Genomic DNA, 21,251 nt, shown 5'->3' on the forward strand with positions numbered 1-21,251 from the left:
AACCGGGTGGATGTTACATTCACAGCTTTGAGCCCACACAAATCATTTTCCCACAAACAAATATAAAAAGGTTTAAACAAATCTAATAAGCCAAATATTATAGAATTATTCAATAAATTGACGGTTCCATTAAAACCCAAAAACATAGCACGCCATCCTAAATGCGACCCACACAGAGTTTACAGATTCAAGGACCTGACAAAGAAAAAGAAAACCATATCTTGAAAAGCACCTGCCACCTACTACTGTGTACGAGTTCTGCTGCTTTCTGCATTTCTTATTGGGTAAAAAAAAGGATGGCCCTGCAAAACATCAACAACAGATACAAGACGTTCAACATGCTAGAGAAAAAGATGACATAAAAACACAGCAGACAGAGTCTACTAAAGTTAGAATAGCATTTAAAATGAACAAGGCCACACTAAGTACACACTAGACTCTACTTAATCCTCACAGTGAAATGACGGAAAACCCTATACTCATACATACGCATATGGTCCATTATATTAGGCCAGACAACCTAACATTCATGTGATATAGTAAAGCAAGAACTATGAAGTGTCACTATTATTTCTTGCTAACCGAAAAACCATGAGTTGCGTACGGTAGCAGTGTATGTTTTGCTGTGTAATTGAGGGCTAAGCTTTACCATTGCTTCTTTTGCAGTAGGCCTCTCTTGGTGATCATATCGTAGCAGCTTGTCTACGAAGTCAACAGCCTACAAAAAAAGAAAGCGTGTGCATTAAAGATAGCGCTTCAAACTTGGAAAATAACAAAATGATTTATCACCAATGATGAAAAATTCACCTCAGGAACCGCTAGATGTTGATTTTCAACGTTAATGAACTTCGTCCAGGGTTTCCGGCTATGCCTATTTCAGTTCAGTAACAAAGATTTGACACTGTTAAAACAAATGTTGCCTGGTAGCAAATTACGAAAAAATTAAGGATAAAACCATGGGATGATCCCAACCTTCCAACAAGCGCTGCAAGATGAGGATCTAACTCTATTCGGAATTTGTTCAGATAAGCATTTAATTCATCTGTCCCTAGTACCTGTCGTATAAGAAAGCACAAACTTCAAATTAGAATCCTTCTCTTTCTCTTCTTTCTGACACCTGGTTGTAAATATTTTATTTAAAGGTTTCAGACATTACACTAAAATATAGCAAGAACTTTTACGCAAATATCCAATCAACTAAATTGATTCAGATAAAAGATGCAAAATTGAAGACATATGTTCAAAGATCTAAAGGAAACTAGACATACCTTGGCTATTTTCACCAGCTGATCATGATTATCATGCCCATAGAAAAATGGCTCCTTGCGAAATATCTGTACAGCACAACTCTCAAGAGTAAGCATCGCATTCCTTGACAAGGTACCAAACTTTAAAACACCCTGCCATCCCCACCCACTGATGAATAGGCACAGAGATCAAGAAACACTAATCTATTCATCAACAACATAATTTACAACCCCATACATTTAAGACTTGGACATAAAAATCATTTTTTCATTAGTATTTGCAGACCATTCAAGGAAAAGGTCAGCAGTGCACTATATAGTGGCTAAAGCTCTAATGAGAAAACAACTAAAATGAAAGTTGACAGAGAGGGACAATGTTCAGGATTTCTTGTCTTTAATTTATTGTTTTTAGAATGTATTTAGGAGCACTTATGTATACTTCCTGTGTACAAGGGCTATGCTTATTTCATTCATATTTATAATATCTATCTTTTACGGATAAAAAAAAAAAGTTGATAGAGAGGACCACCACGATGACTGTATACAAGGAGAATTTCCAATATAAAGTAATTTGGTATGACATGTTAAAGCCTGCTTTCACTCACCATTCCAGCAAACATACAACCCAGGCTCCACAAATCTAAGGAGTAATCATAGTCTTGCAAATCCACAAGGAGCTCAGGACCTTTAAAATATCTGCAAAACATATGTCGTGATGAGACAGGAATGAAAATTATTACCAGTTTAAAGAAAACTACATTTTTCGATCTCTATATCGTCAAAATTTAACCCGTTATACATCGATATATCAAGGACAACTATACATGCATGCGTACCTATATATACGCATGGCTTATTCATAAATGAGTGTTAAATTGATGATTCTCCAATTGAAAATATAACCTCACATCTGCACAATGTTAAGCTAAATGGCATTCATTAAGTTTAAATAGTTTTACTTTCCACATTATAAAAGCCATGAATTCAGTTTCTCTGATCCCAAGAGAGATGAAATTAATCCGAGGACAGTTATCTTCTAATATTAACAAATTACCAAGTATTTTATGACCATGCCATCCATTTCATTCACCTTATACTGAGAGAGTAGCTCACCAGCAACTTCTTCATGGATGAAGACAAGACAACAAAGAGAAAACTTAGCTAGCTGTATTTAGTATTATCTATTCCTGCTTATTTTAGAATTCTTTGCTATTTCCCATCCATAAATCTCTTATGTATCATGTTATCTCTTTTGCACATGCACAAGCCTGCACACTCGCACCACATGACCTCTATTAAGTAATGTCAATTCACGTAACATAAATTACCACATAGTAGTGAACCCTAAGGGACTAGACTCATAAATCCATAGAGATAAAGATTTGCAACATCAAATTCAAGATCTACAACTCCTTGTATCTGTTTTTGTTTTAATTTTTTTTCGAAAGCAAAAAGCAAATATTGTTTTCTTTAAATTAATTATGTATCATTTTTTTATTGGCACAGGCCCTCGGCAAGTGGTTTCCTTTAAGTGCACCTTGGAAAATTCAAGAAGAAATTCCCCCAATCCGATGGCCCCTAGAAATTGTTTGCACAGAAGGGTTCAAATCTTAGACCTAGAGGAAGCATAACAACAAAACCAAGGCCCCTAGAAATTTATATATCATATTAATTTCCCACAAAAAGTAAAAGGAAAATAGTATAGGGCAGTTGCATAAAAGAAATTAAAAAAAATGCAGGAACTTAAATCACCATCTTTAAAAAATATATATATATATATATATATATAAAAGAAAGCAAACCTTGAAGCAACACGGACATTATATTCTTTACCTGGATGATAGAACTCTGCAAGGCCCCAATCTATAAGATGAAGCTTATGCTGTTCATGATCAATCATTACATTATGGGGTTTCACATCTCGATGCATAATGCCTTGTGAGTGACAGTAATCCAATGCCTAAAAAATCAATCAATAGAGTTTATTGATTAGGTTAGGTGTTACTCTTGTATACTTTCTATGTACTCAGGCAGTGCCCTTTGTGTTTATTCATAAAATCTTCAATTACTTATGAAAAAAACAAATTCAATCAATAGAAATGCAAGATTCCCCCAACTTAGACAATCAAGGTGCAGATTTTCAGAAGACTACTGGAACAAGGCATAGAAATCTGGCTTCATCCAATGCATCAACCCCGAACAATAAAGCAACCAGTGTTTAGCCCAACCTACAGTACCTCAGTTTGTATTTTTCTTCTCATATTCTTTCTTGTATGAATCCACCATACCTTCAGAAATCTTCCAACTCTCTCCCTCTCTCAACAAGATTTGGAGAAAATCAAGCCCAGAGTTGCTCAATTTTGATAGTTTTAGTTTTATCTCAACTTGATAATCTTTTTTCTTACAAGAAATTTTTTTATCAATTTTGATATTTGTGGCTTTATTTCTTTAATTTTGGAATCTAATGTAATGTGATGATGTTTCAGGAAAATTTGATAGGGATATAGATTGGACCTTGAAAGTTTACAATTGAAATTATTCCTGCTTTTGGGGCAGTAAGGCGTTTTGTTTTAATGTTAGGGCTCAGAAAGAAATTCTTTCGTGTCCAGTGTCTGCAATGTTATTCAAGTGATTACTTTCTTCCATTGACGCTGCAGGTTTTTTGTTTGTGGGTTTGTAGCTACATTATTCAAGGATTTTTGCTGTTATGATCTTCTATGATTAATTATTTTCTTGTCCCAATTTGAATCTTCTTGTTTTTCATTCTACCATAGTAGTTAGTTTTTTTTTTTTTGAACTGAAACTTGTTTTCCTTGAGCCCTGTCCCCCTTTATATTGATTCATGTTCTTTCATGTTTGGTTGTGTGTTTGATGCAGTCACTCTCTAGGGTTTTTGACTTTCGTTTTTGTAACTTGTGAACAGTCCCTGTAGTTCGCTTTCTTTGACTCCAAAATCTGAAACAATTGATATAGTCAAAAGATGAAAAGGATAAAATACAACATCTTGAGTCTTTTTTCATAAGTCATATATTGACTATTGAAATGTTTTCAGTTCCCCCTTGGTTGCTGAAATAATATTTTATAATAAAAGATGAGTGGATTTAACTTCATCATTGAACAATCTAGCTCAAAATCCAAGTCATAAATGATAAAAGGAAAACAAGGGGAATTTTTTTAATAATATATAAACAACAATAATCACGGTCTGGCTATATAAGTAATTCAGCATAAAATGTATATGAGCTTCCACCGCGGATCAAAATGGATATATGGGCAAATGATTTACAAACATGAACATAAAGGATAATTGCAACATGATCATCTCATGGACAGAGTAGAAAAGAGAATAGTACGCTTGCCTTCAGTAATACTGAATATCATAGTCAGAGAATGTCGGGTAAAGCACTTTAAAATCTGTATTGTTCACATATTCAAATATAAGACTTGGGGTCTTCGATTGCTGATCTCTAACAATATCAAGCAGCCTCACAATATTCGGCCCACCGCAAAGATTCTGTAGTATCTTTATCTCCCTCTTAATCTGCATTTTTTTTAGGGGGATATCGAATGGGGAAAAATATCTACAGTCAGTCCCTATACACAGCATAAAACAAGAAAAAGTGACAACTCCATAAGCATATGAACACATTCCCATTCAAATTTAATTCGACCAAAAGAGGAACCAATCATCATAAGCCTAACTTGGAGAAGTTGCACATGAATGAATCATCATAAGCCTACAAGATTCAAATATAAAATGGCTTGGTGATTCAGAATCATCGTTGTGTCTAGATGACAAAGTATGGTAGATTGAATCAACTAGCACATCATATCCAGGACCATCACAAAAACAATACCCTTTTGTTTATTAGGCATCACAAAAGCAATAGCTTTGAAATAGGATAAACCAAGAAAGTATAAAAATCCTATATATGGCACGCAATTACAGGAAGCAAAAAATAAAAATCTGAAGCACCAAAGCTACTGAAAATGCCGTAACTCACCTTCTTCTTCTTTACCGGTTTGAGAATTTTAATTACACATTTCTCGTTATCGGTACAGTGAACACCCTCAAACACTTCACTATATTTTCCCCGCCCAATCTTCCTCACCACCTCATAATCATCCTGCTCCCTGTACAATCATTCAATACCACTTACGAACCTTCAAATACACATACACACATAACCCAGCTCCACGGTTAAATAGAAACCAATTTTCAAGATTCTAAACCCTAAAGTTTCCACTTTCACAATTCCGAAAAACCAAACATACCACACGTAAAATGATTACAGCAACTTGCATTGATGGAGCAGAACAAACGCTCCAAAATTATAATAAATTTAAGAAATATGGGCGTATATCAAAGGAAGAGAGGTTGAGTACCCCCATTGGACGGTGAGGGACTCGTATCCCAGTACTCTTTGGGGCGAACGACGTTAACATCGGCGTAAACCCTAGCCTTGGAGGGGGCGCCCGGGCGGCGGATGGATTTGCCGATCTTCTGCACCAGGGTTTCCGAGGGCGTGGGCAGCGCGCGGAGGCGGTAGGGAGAAGGAGGGTTATACTGTTGGCGAGGGTGTTGCTGCTGCTGCTTCTGCTTTGAGCGAGAGAGCGAGGTGGCGGAAGAGGCGAGGAGGCGGAGACTGAGGAAGGGGATGATGGAGGTTGATGAGGGAAGAGGGATAAAGAAGATGAAGGAAGAGGTGGTGTGAGAAAGAGAGAGAGGAAGTGCCTGTGGAGATGAAGGTGGTGATTATGGCGGCGGCGGTGGTGGGAGAGCGTGGAGTGGAAGGGCCTTATGGCCATCAAATCTTTGGAAAACAGCCAAAAAGCAGCACCATGGACACCCCAAGGACCCTCTCGTACCCCCTCTCTTTCTTTTTCTGGGCTTTAAGTTTTTTCAATTTCTTTTTGAAATCTCGGTCAGTAACTAAATTCATCCCAATTTATTATTATAATTTTTTAAATTTTAATATAAAATATAATAAATAATTTAATTTTTTTAAATTTTAAAATAATAATAATATTAAAAAATAATATTATAATAATATTTTATCATTTTAACTCAACTCAATTTAACATTTAAATACAGCCAATTATTTCATTCGTCGCTCTTGAAAAAAAGAAAGTAAGTAAATTAGTTGTAAATTAATTGTGAGTTTTTCATTTATTTTAAAGAATAATTAGAGGATACGTGATGGCTCTCTTTATTAAAATTATTTAAAATTTATAACCAAAAACAAATGAAGTGATATTTTCAAAACATCATAGGAGGCAAGTGCTCAAACTTAAGAACGAACAAACAATACTCGAACCCAAGGACGAGCAAACAATGCTCCCATCCCAGTACGAACAAAAATGCTCGAACCTAAAGTGAGAAATGAGGACTTGTATGGGTGTGGCACCCTGGATGAATAAAGAGTGCTTGAAGCCAGACAAGCAACAATATCTTATACACAAGGCAAGCGAAAATGATCGTGCTTGAGGCAAGCATTGTGAAAGAGCATGAAGGTTCGACTAAGAGAGCTAAAAGTGTTTTCTCAGGGGCCACTAAAAGTGCTCACTCCGAGCGAGGACTATGTTAGCCAAAAGTGTTTGACAACCTTTTTGGCAAGCATTATATTGATCAGAAGTATCCGCACCTCAGAACTCAAGCAAAAGTGCTTGCCCTGAAAGAACAAGGAAAAGTGCTCAAACTCTGGGCAAAGCAACAGTTCTCCCACACGGCAAACAGAACGGAAAAAAAAGTGCAGGGTTTGGCGAGCAATATGTTGAGTAAAAGTGGTTACCACCCTCGTGGTGAGCACCACGAAAAGGGAATGTAGGACATGATAATGAACTTAGAATAGAAAAATAAAAATAAAGCAGAACAGTATGTGTGTAGTACAAGGAGACCTTGGACGAATGGATTTATGGACTCTAATCAACAAGGCTCAGGGTCAAATGGGTATAAGCCTAGTCAAATTGGTTCTACATTAAGAATCCTTAAAACTTAACGAGTAGCCAAGATTCCCTGTCAAAAGGTTATTGAGGTACAAATGTAGGAAAGAAGGAGGAAGGGTCTTTACTAATTTTGTGAGGACAAGTGGCATCAAGGGCATGAGTGCCTTAAGCCAAGGTTGCACTTATTGGAGGGTATGGAGTTGTTTGACAGTAGTGGTAGTGAATTTGGCTGGGAACAAAAAGTTATAAACAAGTGACAAAATGTGTAGAGGAAATAGTTGAGGAGTGTGGGGAGATTGCTTCAATTTCACTTCAGGCCATTGTAGGTACTCCAAGTCTTAAAATTGAGGGTAGTTGGATAGCTAAAGAAGAAAAAAGTGGTTATCTTGGTAGATACTTGTAGATATTGGTAGTACCCATAACCTTGTGGATATTTCAGCAGCTTCTAAATGTAGTGTATTTATCCAGAAAGCCCATTCGATTCAAGTGAGGGTAGCGAATGGAGTGGTGTTGCATAATGAAAGGAAATGTGCATCAGTTCCAATACAAAAGCAAGGCACAACCTTTACCAGTAAATTCTTTACACTATCATTGGGAGGGTGTGATGCAATGTTAGGGGTGTAGTGGCTACTGTCACTAGGTCCTATTCTTTGGGACATTATGGAGTTGAAGATGGAGTTCACTTACAAAGGGAGAGTGACATGTCTCAAAGGCCTTACATCCACTTGCAATAATTTGATTGATGATAAAGAGATTTCCAGAATCTCTAGAATAGGGCTTAAAGGCTTGCTTTTACAGTTGTTTCAAAAGGGAACCAAGAACATTTGACTAATGACTGTTAGGGTGTTTCTGAGCTATCAAGGCAGTTTGGCAAGATCTTTAAGAAACCTAGGGGTTTACCTTCTAAGAGGTCTCCTAACCATCAAATACCTTTGAAACGAGGGACATCACTAGTGAGTGAGGTCATATTAATATCCTTATTATCATAACACTGAAATTGAAAAATTTGTTAGAATCTAAGGTGATTAGACCAAGTTAGTTCCCATTCTCTTCTCCTATTTTGTTGGTGAGGAGAATTGATGGCACATAGAGGATGTGCATTGATTATAGGGTGTTGAATGAAACTACTTTTAAAGATAAATACCACATACATGTGGTAGATGAACTGTTGGATGAACTTTTTGGGTTCAATTAACTTTTTGTCTTCTTTAAGCTAGATTTGAGATCAAAGTATCACCAAATTCACATAAAGAGTGAAGACATTTAAGACAGCATTTAGGATACATGAAGTTAATTATGAGTTCCTTATAATGCATTTTGGACTTACTAGTCACTAATGCACATTCCACATTCCAGGGGCTTATGAATGATGTATTCAAGCCCTTTTTAGGCAATTTGTCATTGTATTTTTTATGACATCCTTGTCTATACAAGGATTTATAGTCACATTTGGTACATTTGGGCACTGTTTTATAGACCTTGGAGAAGCATCAGTTGTATTCTAAGAAATCAAAATGTCAATTTGCATGTTCAATAATTGAATAATTGGGCCATTTAATTTCCAAAGATGGGGTTAGGGTTGTTCCTAAGAAGTTAAAGTCTATGGTAAACTGGCCAGTCCCTACGAATGTGAAGTCACTAAGGGGTTTTTTGGGGCTGATAGTTTACTATAGAAAATTTATTAAGGGGTATGATCAAATAGTTGCTCTTTTGATAGCTTTGTTGAAGAAAGATGCATTTCTGTGGACTGAAGCAACAATTAAGTCATTTAATGAACTCAAACTAGTAGTCACAAACCTACTAGTGTTGGCATTACTAGACGTCACTAAAGTCTTTGTTTAGATTGTGATGCTTGTGGAAGTGGAGTTGGAGTTGTTTTGATGCAAGATCAAAAACCTTTTGCTTTTCTCAGTCAGTCCTTAAAAGGTAAGAATCTGCAATTATCCACCTATGAAAAAGAATTATTGGCCTAGGTCATAGCAGTTAAAAAAATGGAAACCTTATCTACTTTGGGTGCATTTATAATCAGAACTAATCACCACAGACTGAAGTATTTGTTAGAACAGAAGGTGGGTACAATTGCTCAACAAAAGTGGATATCCAAATTGCTTGGCTATGAGTTTTGCATAGAGTACAAGAAGGGGGTAGAGAACAAGGTAGCTAATGCCTTATCTAGAAGGGACAGTGAAGAACCTGTGTCCTTGGCAGCCATAACCTTTCCAACCTCAACATGGCTTGAAGAACTAAAAGTTGCATATAGAGAAGACTAAGTGGTACAACAACAACTTAGTATGTTGCAAGAGGGTTCCTCCTCTAATTCTTCTTTCATTCTTAAGCATGTCCTTTTGTTTAAGAATTGAAGAATTTATATTCCTAATTGCCCTGAGTTAAAGTTGAAGATTTTGCATTTTGTCCATGCTAGCCCTCTTGCAAGACATTGTGGGTTTCACAAATCCTAAAATTGTGCTAGAATTGATTTCTATTGGCTTGGCTTAAAGACTGAAGTTAAAAAGTTTATTCGAGAATGTACATTGTGTTAGAGGAACAAGGTAGAAAATGTAATCTGGTTGGTCTATTACAACCTTTGCTAGTTCCACAACAGATATGGACAGATATTTCAATGGGTTTTGTAGAAGGCCTACATATTTCAAAGGGAGTATTCTGTCATTATAGTGGTGGCGGATAGATTATCAAAATATGCTCATTTCATGGCCATAAAACACCCATTTACAGTAGCCAAGGTAGCCTCTCTATTTTTGGACAATGTTTTTAAATGCCTAAGAGCATTGTTTTAGATAAAGGGTCCACATTTACTAGCTTATTTTGGAGAGAGTTGCTCAAGTTACAAGGAGTTAATTTATCTTACTCTTCTGCTTATCACTCTCAGAATAATAGACAGACTGAGGCTGTTAACAAATGTCTAGAGCAATTTTTGAGATGTTTTATAGGAGACAAACCTCAACTATGGTTTGATTGGTTGACCTTGCTTGGATGATGGTACAACACCACTTTTCAGTCCTCTACCAAGCTTACACCTTATGAAACTGTCTATAGTATATCTCATACCAAGCTACATATCATGGTTGACACCTAATTAGACAGTTGATGAATTGTTGAAAATAAGAGACCAGATTATGGCTACCTTGAAGACTAATTTATTGGCTTCCCAAGAGAAAAAATGACGTTACAATATGACAGACATAGAACTAAGAGGGATTTTTCAATGGGTGATTTAGTTTATCTCAAACTTCAACTTTATAGACAACATTCTTTAGTAGCTAGGCGAAATTTAAAACTTTCACCAGGTTCTTTGGCCCATTCCAAATCATACAAATTTCTCTACACTTCCACCAATTGATTTGCATGGAGAATTAATGCCTGAGTTTGAGAAAATCCTATATCATCAAAGTAGGGAAGTAAACAACAGAGCCATGGTTAAGGTGTTAGTGCAGTGGAAGGGTGTTGGTGAGATGATGCTACTTGGGAGCCCTATTGCTAGCTTCGCCAAGGATTTTTCCATCTTGTGGGCAAGGTGCTCTGAAGGGGAGGGGTGTGTTATGGGTCAAGAATGGAGCTGGAGATGATGGAAACAAATAGCATAGCAACGAGAAGGAGGGAAGAAAGCAAGGAAGTGACAGTTAAATCTATTAAACTTTGTAGTGTACGGTGTCATTCTTTATTAGTAAGAATGACGTCGTTTAGTTTGTATTAATTCTTTAATAAGTAAAGTGGTATTGTTCTAATATGCTATTTTTCGTAAGAATGTAGTACAATGTCGTATAGCATAGGGAACAAGTTTGTTATAAATGGAAAGAAAAAAGAGAGGGAAATAATCTCTCGAATTGCATTCAACCTGCCCTTTTTTCTCTCAATCTCTAGTTCTTGATTCTTAGGCTCCGTTTGGATTTTAAAAGTATCTCAGATCATCTGTGAATAATAGTAAAATAGTTTATGAATAGTAATGAAATAGTATGAGAATATCTAAAAATAATTGTGTTCCTTAGAGATTGACTATCTCAAATTCAATCACTTGAATAGCCACTTAGTAATTCAAAAGCATGTGTGGTCTAACTTTTTTGTTCAGTGTCATTTCCAGTTTTAGTTAATTTGCAAGGACAATGTACATGGGGAGTGTTTTTTCTTTTTCTTGTGCAATGGAACTGTAAAGTATACATTTTTTTTTCATTTCTCTTATTTTGATATGCCTTCCTCTACAATTTTCCCTCTTAGGTTCATATATTTTCATCCATTTACTGCTACTTTTTTTAGACAAATCGATTTGTTTATACACAGTAAAGTATACATTTTTGGTGTTAGACTATGGTGATCTACAGTTTGATAACCACATGCCTCTCTTTCTTTGAAAAACCCTAGGTAGACCCTCACGTCTTGTTCCTCTGTAATTGCAATGGAAGAGAATTCCCTTTAGATTATTTTTCAATACATCATTTGTTAATCTACTTTCACTATATCCTAATTGCAATATATCTATAAAACAATTAAAAATATCCTAATTGTAAGATTTTTTTTCTACAAATGCTCAGCTGTCACAGTCCCAAAATGATTACAAGGCCTCAGTAACTAGTTTGACTTTATATGCTTGTTGGCCATGGGCCACCCTACGTTTATGTATTTAATTTTCATTACATGGTTGGGTCCTTGTTTAATTGGATGTTAGTTGTAGTAGGTTAATGGGCTTGGGCCCTTTACAGTAATTCTCATTTCAGTTTTTTTAGTGAGCTTTTAGTCTAGGCCCACATTTGGGACAACCTTGCTAAGACTTCACTATATGTAAGGAGCCAGGGGCTCTACAAAATTTTATGTAGAAACATAATCAAAATCCTTTTTTATTTAGCTCTTATCATCTTCTTCATCTCTTTTCTCTGAAGGTGCTCTCCTTGAAGTGAGTGATTTCAAAGTATTTTTCTTTAAGTAATTTGAGGTGTGTTATAAAGTAGTATCAGAGAGATACCAGTCTTTATGATACCATAGAAGAAATTCTTGTATCCCTCAACAAGATCAGAGAGTCAGCAAAACAAATACAAGAAAATCTCAAAATTCTCCATCAGCATGTAATTGATGGCAGGAAGGATTTTGAAGAAAATTTATCCATCCGGAACAACAGCTTTGTGCGTTGTAAGAAGACGAAGAACACATAGCGACAGTGGAAGAAAAAATGGGGTCAATCCCAATAAGATTCCTTTTTTCCCTTTGTTCTAAAAAATCCTTTTGTTCTTTGGTTTCCTTCCTTTCCAATGACTGTATCAAGCAATAATCAGACCATAGTTGGAAACAGAGGTGACCCAGCATTTGGGACCATTCTTGGCACCAACGACAAGGATTGCGGCATCCTTGATTTCTTGTGCACTCTATGAGAGTTTGACCTAAGTGGTGTTTATTTTCCTTTTCTCTGCTCCTTGTCTCCTCAAACAATTTTTAGGCCTATGAGAAAGGTGATCATTCATAGTCATTTCATTTCCTATACTTTTTCGAGAAACAAACACATATTTTCCAATCTTTACATTTCTTTCCCCATGGCGGGTACCAAGCATTCTCTCACAGTAGGAGCCAATAATGTTCCTCTACGGATAAAACACCCCAAAACCTTTGTTCTCTCATCGTTCCCACAAGGGTTTCTCTTCCCCACAGATCAGGTGTTCACTCACTCTCTCTCTCTCTCTCTCTCTCTAGCCATGATGATCCATATTCTATCTTACACTCTCTAAAAAACTTTAACCCTAGGTGTGGTTCCACATCCATCGCCACCAATCCAATCCCATCCACACCAGTCTCATTCATCCATGGCAGACAAGGCAGTCCTATCGGCTTTTTAGTCACCTTCGTCGCAGCCAACTAGGGCCCCGAGCACGCTAGACTTGCAGCTATTCTGGTTCCTAACCACGGCAACATGTTGGAGCTTGATGGTTGACTGGCTCTCGAGCTGCACGAAGGTGTCTTGCAACTTGTTGACTATGGAGATCACCGAGTGGTCTAGGGGATTGAAAATATGCACTCGGAGGCCGCTCGTGTTGCAGTTGAGGCAGACGAAGAGGAAGTCGAACGGGATCTATGGCAGGGGCATCATGATTTGGACCAATAGAGGTTCTTTTCCAACCTTGCCCTTCCTTGCTCCTCCTTCTGATGCGTATCTTGGCCCTCTTCCCGCTTCTCAAGTGTCCTACGAGCAAAATGATGAAAAGCCATCAAACGAGGGGCAGAAGAAAGCTAGCTCGACTGCTACAACGGTTGCAATCCATACAATAACTATTGGAATTAGTCATCATCCTCCGGACATCAAAACTATTGTTGACAAAAACTTGGTTGAGGACTTTGGCGATATTCTCAATAATCGTCATGAGGTACAAAAGAGAAGTGCCATGAATATGCCGGTACCTATTTCAATTTCAAATTTCAATTGGTATCCAAATGAACCAAATGAAGGTTATATGTTGATTGAGAAAATTTGTAAAAATTATTTTGCTAATATTGGAAATATTTTTGAGAAATTTGAAGTTATTAGTGTTTCTGTTGTACGCTCTTGTGGTAAAGAGTGGAGAACTAGTTTGATTACAAGGGAGAGGGTTTGTCACAGTCCCATAACGATTACAAGCCCTTAGTAACTAGTTTGAGTTTATATGCTTGTCGGGCCATAGGCCACCTTAAGTTATGTAGTTAGTTTTCATTATATGTTTGAGTCCTTGTTGTTTAATTGGATGTTAGCTGTAGTTGGTTAATGGGCTTGGGCCATTTAGAGTAATTCTCATTTTAGTTGTTTTAGTGAGCTTTTAGTCTAGGCCCATATGTGAGACAGCCTTGGCAAGACTTCACTATATGTAAAGAATCAGGGGCTCTATGAAATTTTATGCAGAAACTTAATCAAAATTCTATTTTCTTTTTCTTTCATCATCTTCTTCCTCTCTCTCTCTTTTTTTTTTGGAGGTTCTCCCCTCAAAGTAAGTGATTTCAGTGTATTTTTCTTCAAGTAATTTGAGGTGTATTACATCAGTGTGGAGTTAGGCTCTGGATTTGGAATTCAATGTTCATCTCTGCATCACAGTTGAACATCCTTAATATATTATCGAGTGCATCTTACACCATGGTAGGGCTCCCGTTAAGTATAATTTAAAATTTTGGATTGAAGTTGTAGGTAATACCTTGGACAAGTGTGACGATTGATTCATAACAGTTTTTTTAACTCCTTTCTGGAGAGTCACATCTTACGAACGATGCATCATTCTAAACTCATTTCTAGTGGATCTTTAGCTTAAATGATATACTTCATGTTGTTTTTCACTTGGAAACTATGTGCAAAACTAATGGACCTGGAATAGTTGCAGCTGTTATGCCTAACATAAATCTGGTAGTCTCGGTCTTGAAGACTCACATGGCATGTAATTTTGATAAGCTTAATATTTTATGAAATAGTAATTAAATTAAGCCTTTTTGGAGCATTTTATGTTGGAAATATTTTTAAAATAATTAATTATATATTATATCTATTAATAATATTTTTGGGTTGATTTTGGGAGTTGTGAATTATTTTGAAAAGAGAGAAGATATGAAAAGTTATAAAATATTTTTGTTGATTTATGAAGAGGCTGCTCTAAGAGGCATGCGGCTTAGGCGCTCATGCACTGCAATGCTTGGGCTCAAGGGGCATGCTGCATGAAGCACTACAACACATGGGCAAGCGATGCGCGCACGAGGTGCCGCCTACAATGCTTGGGAAAATGAGAAAATAAAATTCCCAAACTGCGCACCTCATGACTCAAACTAGTGCCAACCAGTTGAGGGAGAAGCAAGGCAATTGTTGGACTAAGTCCAACTGTTGTGTCATATGGCAACAAACATAATATATATACTTATTCCGAACAATTTTCAGAACTTTTCGTTGACAACTTTTGGTCATCTATAAATAGACTCATTGGCTTGCCATTTGAGCATCTCAAAATTCAATTTTGAATTCTCTCTCTCTCTCCCAAGCTTTTCACTTCTTCAAAACTTGTTAGAATTTGTTTGTTCTCGAGAGAATAGATTTCTAATTTCTTGATTGAATAGCAAAATCTAAGGGTATTCGAGGTCTAATTTCGTGTGTGCATAATGCAGTTAGACAAACATACTTGTTTTGGGATTCATTGTATTTTGGAGGCAAATTCGCTTGTAACCCGTGTGCATACCGTTATTGGTGGGAGCGAATATTATCTTAAGGAAAGCGATATTGTAACGCACCTTGAAGCAAACTTTTCTCTCACTATTTATTGTTTTGTAGCCCCTTTGCACCAACAATCTTAAGACAATATTTGATTACTAATGGCATGTAATTTGAGAGAGTTTGCTGCAGATTTTGTTAAACTCGAATTTGATGGAGCCAATTTTCGATGCTGTGAAAAGAAGATGCACTTTCTCCTGGCCAATCTTAAAGTGGTATATGTTCTAACTAGTCCTAGGCTGTCTACGAATGAGGATCAGACAATTGCTCAAAGTTGGGCAAGAATCCAATGGGAACAAGACGACTATATCTGCAATGCAATGTCTGACACATTGTTTGACGCTTACCAGAACAAAGCAACCACCAAGAATCTGCGAGACACACTTGAGGCGAAGTATCTTTTAGAAGATACTACAAGTAAAAAGTTTCTGGCTACCATATTTTTAGTTATAAAATAGTAGATTCTAAGCCTATTGTTGAACAATTCAATGAAATTATGCATATTCTTAATCAATTCACTCAACACAATATGAAGATGGATGATTCTATATCGGTTTCATTCATTATCGATAAACTTCCTTCATCATGTAAAGACTACAAAAGAAGTCTGAAGCATAGAATTGAGGAAATGTCTCTGGAAGATCTAAACCAACATCTTCGTATAGAAGAGGAAATAAGGCTTAGAGATGGTAAGGAAGAGCATGACTCTTTGACTTCCAATATGCATATGGTAGAGGAAAGGAAGATCCACAAAACTGGTCAATCCAAGCAATCCGGATATGAAAACCGAAAGAGAAAGAATAACTTTAGAAGAAAACAAAGTCACTTCCAAGGTAAGAATCAGAAGAAACTGAGTGTAAATTACTTCCATTGTGGTAAGTCGGACCATTACAAAAGAGATTATCGTTTTCTTAAAAAGAAACAACAAAACTCTGGCTCCAAAAAGAATTTTGTGGCTATGATTTCTGAGGTCAATATTCCTGAAGGAGACAACTCTTGGTGGATTGACTCAAGAGCAACACGAGATGTTTGTAAAGAAAAGAGTTTATTCAAAAGGTATGAGTCGGAAGAAGATGGATGTGTTATCTATATGAGAAATTCATCCACTGCTACAGTAAAAAGGCAAAGGCACAATAGATTTGGAGCTTACCTCTGGAAAAATGTTTACTTTCAGGAATGTATATCATATATCAGAAGTTAGGAAAAATCTTATATCTGGTAGTCTTCTGAATAAGTATGTGTTTAAATTAGTCTGAGTCAGATAAATTTGTTTTGACCAAATGGGGTAATTTTGTGGGGAAGGGATATCTGAGTGAAGACATGTTCAAACTCAATATTAATAATAAAGTGAATGTTTATTCTTATATGCTTGATTCATATTCTTTATGGCATTATCGTTTAGGACATTTTCATGCTAGAAGAATTGATGACATGATTAATTTAAATGTAATTCCTAAATATACCAAATATATGATAGATAAATGTAGAATATGCATGCAAACAAAAATTACAATAAAACCATTTTCTAGAGTAAAGAGCTTAATCTTTATTACAATTAATACATAGTGATGTATGTGACATGCATAACATGCCTACTAGAGAAGGTAAAAAATATTTTGTGACTTTTGTAGACAATTTCTCTAGATATTGCTATGTGTATTTGATGCATTTGAAAGACCAAGTTTTGGATAATTTTAAAGCATATAAAAATGAAGTAAAAAATCAATGTGACGTCAAAATAAAATGTCTTAGATCGGATAGAGGAGGTGAATATCACTTTCCTACTTATTATGAATCTGTAGGCATTATTCATGAAACTACTATGGCTTACACTTCACAACAAAATGGAGTGGCGGAAAGGAAAAATAGAACTTTAGTAGAGATGGTTAATGCCATGCTTACTAATTCTAGTTTAAACAATAGTTTTTGGGGAGAAGCTATGCTTACAGCATGCTATATTTTGAATAGAATACCCAACCAGAAAACTAAAGTTTCTCCATATGAACTATGAAAGAAAAGAAAACCAAACTTAATTCATCTTAAAGTTTGGGGTTGTCAAGCCATAGTTAGATTATTTGAACCTAAGATAAAGAAGTTAGGACAAAAAGTCATTGAGTACATTTCTTAGGTTATGCACATCATAGTGTTGGCTATAGATTCCTAGTTGTGGAACCTAATGGTTCTGTTGACATCAATATAATGATTGAATCCAGGGATGTTGAATTTTTTTAAAATAGATTCAGTGCAATTCCACTTTATAATGATAAAATAGTGGAATTAGATAGATCACTTGAAAATAATGGTGAATCAGGTGAACCATTTGAACCAAGAAGGAGTAAATGAATCAGAATTGAAAAGTCATTTGGACCAGATTTTGTTGTGTACTTGGTAGAGGGTACAAGAGTTTCATCTTGTAACAAAATCATGATTACACATAATGTTGAGAATGATCCTTTGACATATGAAGAGGCCATGAAGTCTCAGGATGTAGCTTTTTGGAAAGAAGCTATTAATAATGAAATGGATTCAATCATGGGTAATAATACTTGGAAATTAGTAGATTTACCCCTGGTTCGACACCTATTTGTTGCAAATGGATTTTTTTTTTTTTAAAAGACTGAAAGTAGATGGAACAATTGAAAAGTTTAAGGTAAGATTAGTAGCAAATAGTTTTACCCAGAAGGTAGGGTTAAATTATTTTGATACCTACGCACCAGTTGCTAGAATTGCTACTATTAGAACTTTGATTGCCTTAGCAGCCATATATAAGTTTGAAATCCATCAAATGGATGTTAAGACTGTCTTCTTGAATGCTGAATTAGAAGAATAAATTTACATGAAACAATTTGAGGGGTTTGTCATGCTTGGCCAAGAACATAAAGTTTGTAAATTGGTTAAGTCACTTTATGGAGTTAAAAAAACACCAAAACAATGGCATGAAAAGTTTGATAAAGTTGTAGTGAACAATGGTTTTAGGATACATGAATTTGATAAATGTGTCTACAACAAATTCAATGGAAATAAAGGTATTATAATATGCTTATATGTAAATGGCATGTTGATTTTCGACACTGATAATATGAGTATTGAAAGTACTAAGAAATTTTTGTCATCTAATTTCAATATGAAGAATTTGGGTATTGCAAACGTGATTTTGAGTATTAGAATTTTAAGAAATAATAATGATATAATTCTAACATAATCACATTATATTGAAAAAATATTGAAAAAGTTTAATCACTTTAATTGTAAACCCATGGCTACACCTTTTGATTCAAATTTAAAATTGTATCCTAATACTGGGAGAGCAGTGGATCAAATTGAATATGCTAAAATTATTGGTTGTCTAATGTATGCTATGACATGTACTAGACCTGATATTGCATTTGCAATGGACAAACTTAGTAGATACACTAGTAACCCCTAGTCATATTCATTGGATAGTTGTACAAAGAATTTTAAAATATTTACGAAATACCATAAATTATGGTATTGAGTACAACGGATTTTCTTAGGTAGTAGAATGATACACGGATGCCAATTGGATAACTGAGCATTATGATCACAAATCAACCAGTGGGTGGATATTCACCCTTGGTGGAGGAGCAATCTCTTGGGGATCAAAGGATATGCATAACTGACTCTACCATAGCAGCAAAGTTTATAGCATTGGCTTCTTGTAGCAAAGAGGTAGAGTAGCTGAGAAATTTATTGATAGAGATTTCGATTTGACCAAAACCAATACCACCAATATTTTTGCATTGTGCCAGTTAGGCTACACTGTCACGGGCCTATAGCCATATATATAATGGCAAGTCTAGGCATATTGGATTTAGACATAGCTATGTGAGACAATTACTCATAGATGGAGTAATTACAATTGATTTTGTGAGATATTGTCAAAATTTGACAGATCCGTTAACTAAAAGACTTGCAAGGGAAGATATCAAAGGGGATGGGTTTAAAGCCTATACAATAAAATCACCAATAATGGAAACTCGACTCAACTCTTGAACATATCAAGACTTGAGTTCAATGAACAAAGTACATTATATGTTCATGATTTGCAAGTACTGTGATATTAAAATTAGTTTTCAAACTAATTTATCATCCCAATGTTTGAAGTGCTTGATACTGTAATGAAAAGAAGAGGTTGAGCTATAAGCTCTTAATAGACTTATAATAGAGTTTTGTTAAAGTGTTTAGTTGCATGACACTTTCGATAAGCTTACTTACATAAGTGTCGGGTTGGTGCCGTCTCCTATGCAAATTAGGCTTTGTCTCTAGAGCGCTCATAAAACCAGGATATAGACATAAGGCCAATCCACGTGCCAGCTTTTATGAACTACCCAAAGAGAAGAAAATTTATATGTGAGATATATCTGGCTAATCTTATAGAATCACTAGTTCAAAGCATGTCTACTATGCCATTCTGATTAGCTTTGATGTATTTTCACTATGTGAAGGTTCAAGTCCAAAAGATACCTTCATTTATGTATAAGTTTTCCTATTCTAACTAGGATGTATTTTGAAAATGGTGGAGAATTGTTGAAAATGATAGAGAATTGTTGAAAATATTTTCAAAATAATTAATCATATATTATATCTATCAATAATATTTTTGGGTTGATTTTGGAAGTTGTGAATTATTTTAGAAAGAGAGAAGATATGAAAAGTTATGTGACGCCCCGACTCCCACGTACAAAAGACAAGGGAATCGTGACGTCAGGATGGTGACAACAAGGTCACGCATCCCAACGAAATGTGCTCAAGTGTGTGTGCAACATGCAAAGGTGCACAATAAAAGTCGCAGCGGATAATATAAATAAGCCAACTAAGTACCAGAAATTTAAATACAAATATTAATTTATCTTTAAAAAAATATACAGTCATCCCAAATATAATACAAAAGGTAAATACATAAATTGATAAAACATAACTCACTAAACAGGAGCAATCCCAGATCACTCCTCCAAGGGAGCCAAGCTAAGGCTCGTCATCATCATCTGCATCAAAATCTGCGATACCATAAAATGGTACCACAGGTAAGTATAAACCAAACAACTATCGGGATAAAAATACATTAATGCAACCAACAATATAGCAAAATACATTTAGCCATAAAATACCATTTTTTCCCAGAAAAATGATTATTTCCAACACACGCCAAAAATCCCATTTTGGCCCAAAATATCCGTAAAACATTTTCCCATAAAATGATTCACACAAACAATCCATTTATCGGACACTGTAGGCGGGAATCACAGGCGGGACTCTACCACCGTCCCTGCTTACCACCATCCCTACCGCGTGCACCGTAAGCGGGAATCACAGGCGGGACACAACCACCATCCCTGCTTACCACCATCCCTATCGCGTGCACCGTAGGCGGGAATCACAGGCGGGACTCTACCACCATCCCTGCTTACCACCATCCCTACAGTTCCTTTACACACAATGAATACTTAACAGAGCACTGTAGGCGGGAATCACAGGCGGGACACAACCACCATCCCTGCTTACCACCATCCCTACAGTCTCTTTTCCTTTTACTCACATGAAAATCCAATTCCAATAAACACATGAACATGTATGCAATCATGCGAAAACTCAGTTTTCTTTACAAACATGATCATGCATGCAATATGCGATGTACATGAACAAGCCATAACCAACAACCAACAACCACAATTCACAATGCAAACAAACACACAACTCCGTCCACAATCCATCCGACCCCCGAAACTCCTCGGACTCAGTCCGGCAAAACAAACCAATTCACAGATAATATGTGTTAGTGCAAAAATATATTTAAATCACGAAAGTTCTTTAAGGAAAATACTTACAGT

The 21,251-nt window shown here is 36.0% G+C and overlaps 1 pseudogene; it reads right to left on the reverse strand.

Moving 5' to 3' along the window:
* Positions 1 to 242: 242 nt before the first annotated feature.
* On the reverse strand, positions 243 to 9,405 carry LOC121246285 (annotated as a pseudogene).
* Between the last annotated feature and the right edge of the window lie 11,846 nt (positions 9,406 to 21,251).

The sequence above is a fragment of the Juglans microcarpa x Juglans regia genome, chromosome 1S (genome assembly GCF_004785595.1).
Source record: "Juglans microcarpa x Juglans regia isolate MS1-56 chromosome 1S, Jm3101_v1.0, whole genome shotgun sequence".
NCBI lineage: Eukaryota > Viridiplantae > Streptophyta > Magnoliopsida > Fagales > Juglandaceae > Juglans > Juglans microcarpa x Juglans regia.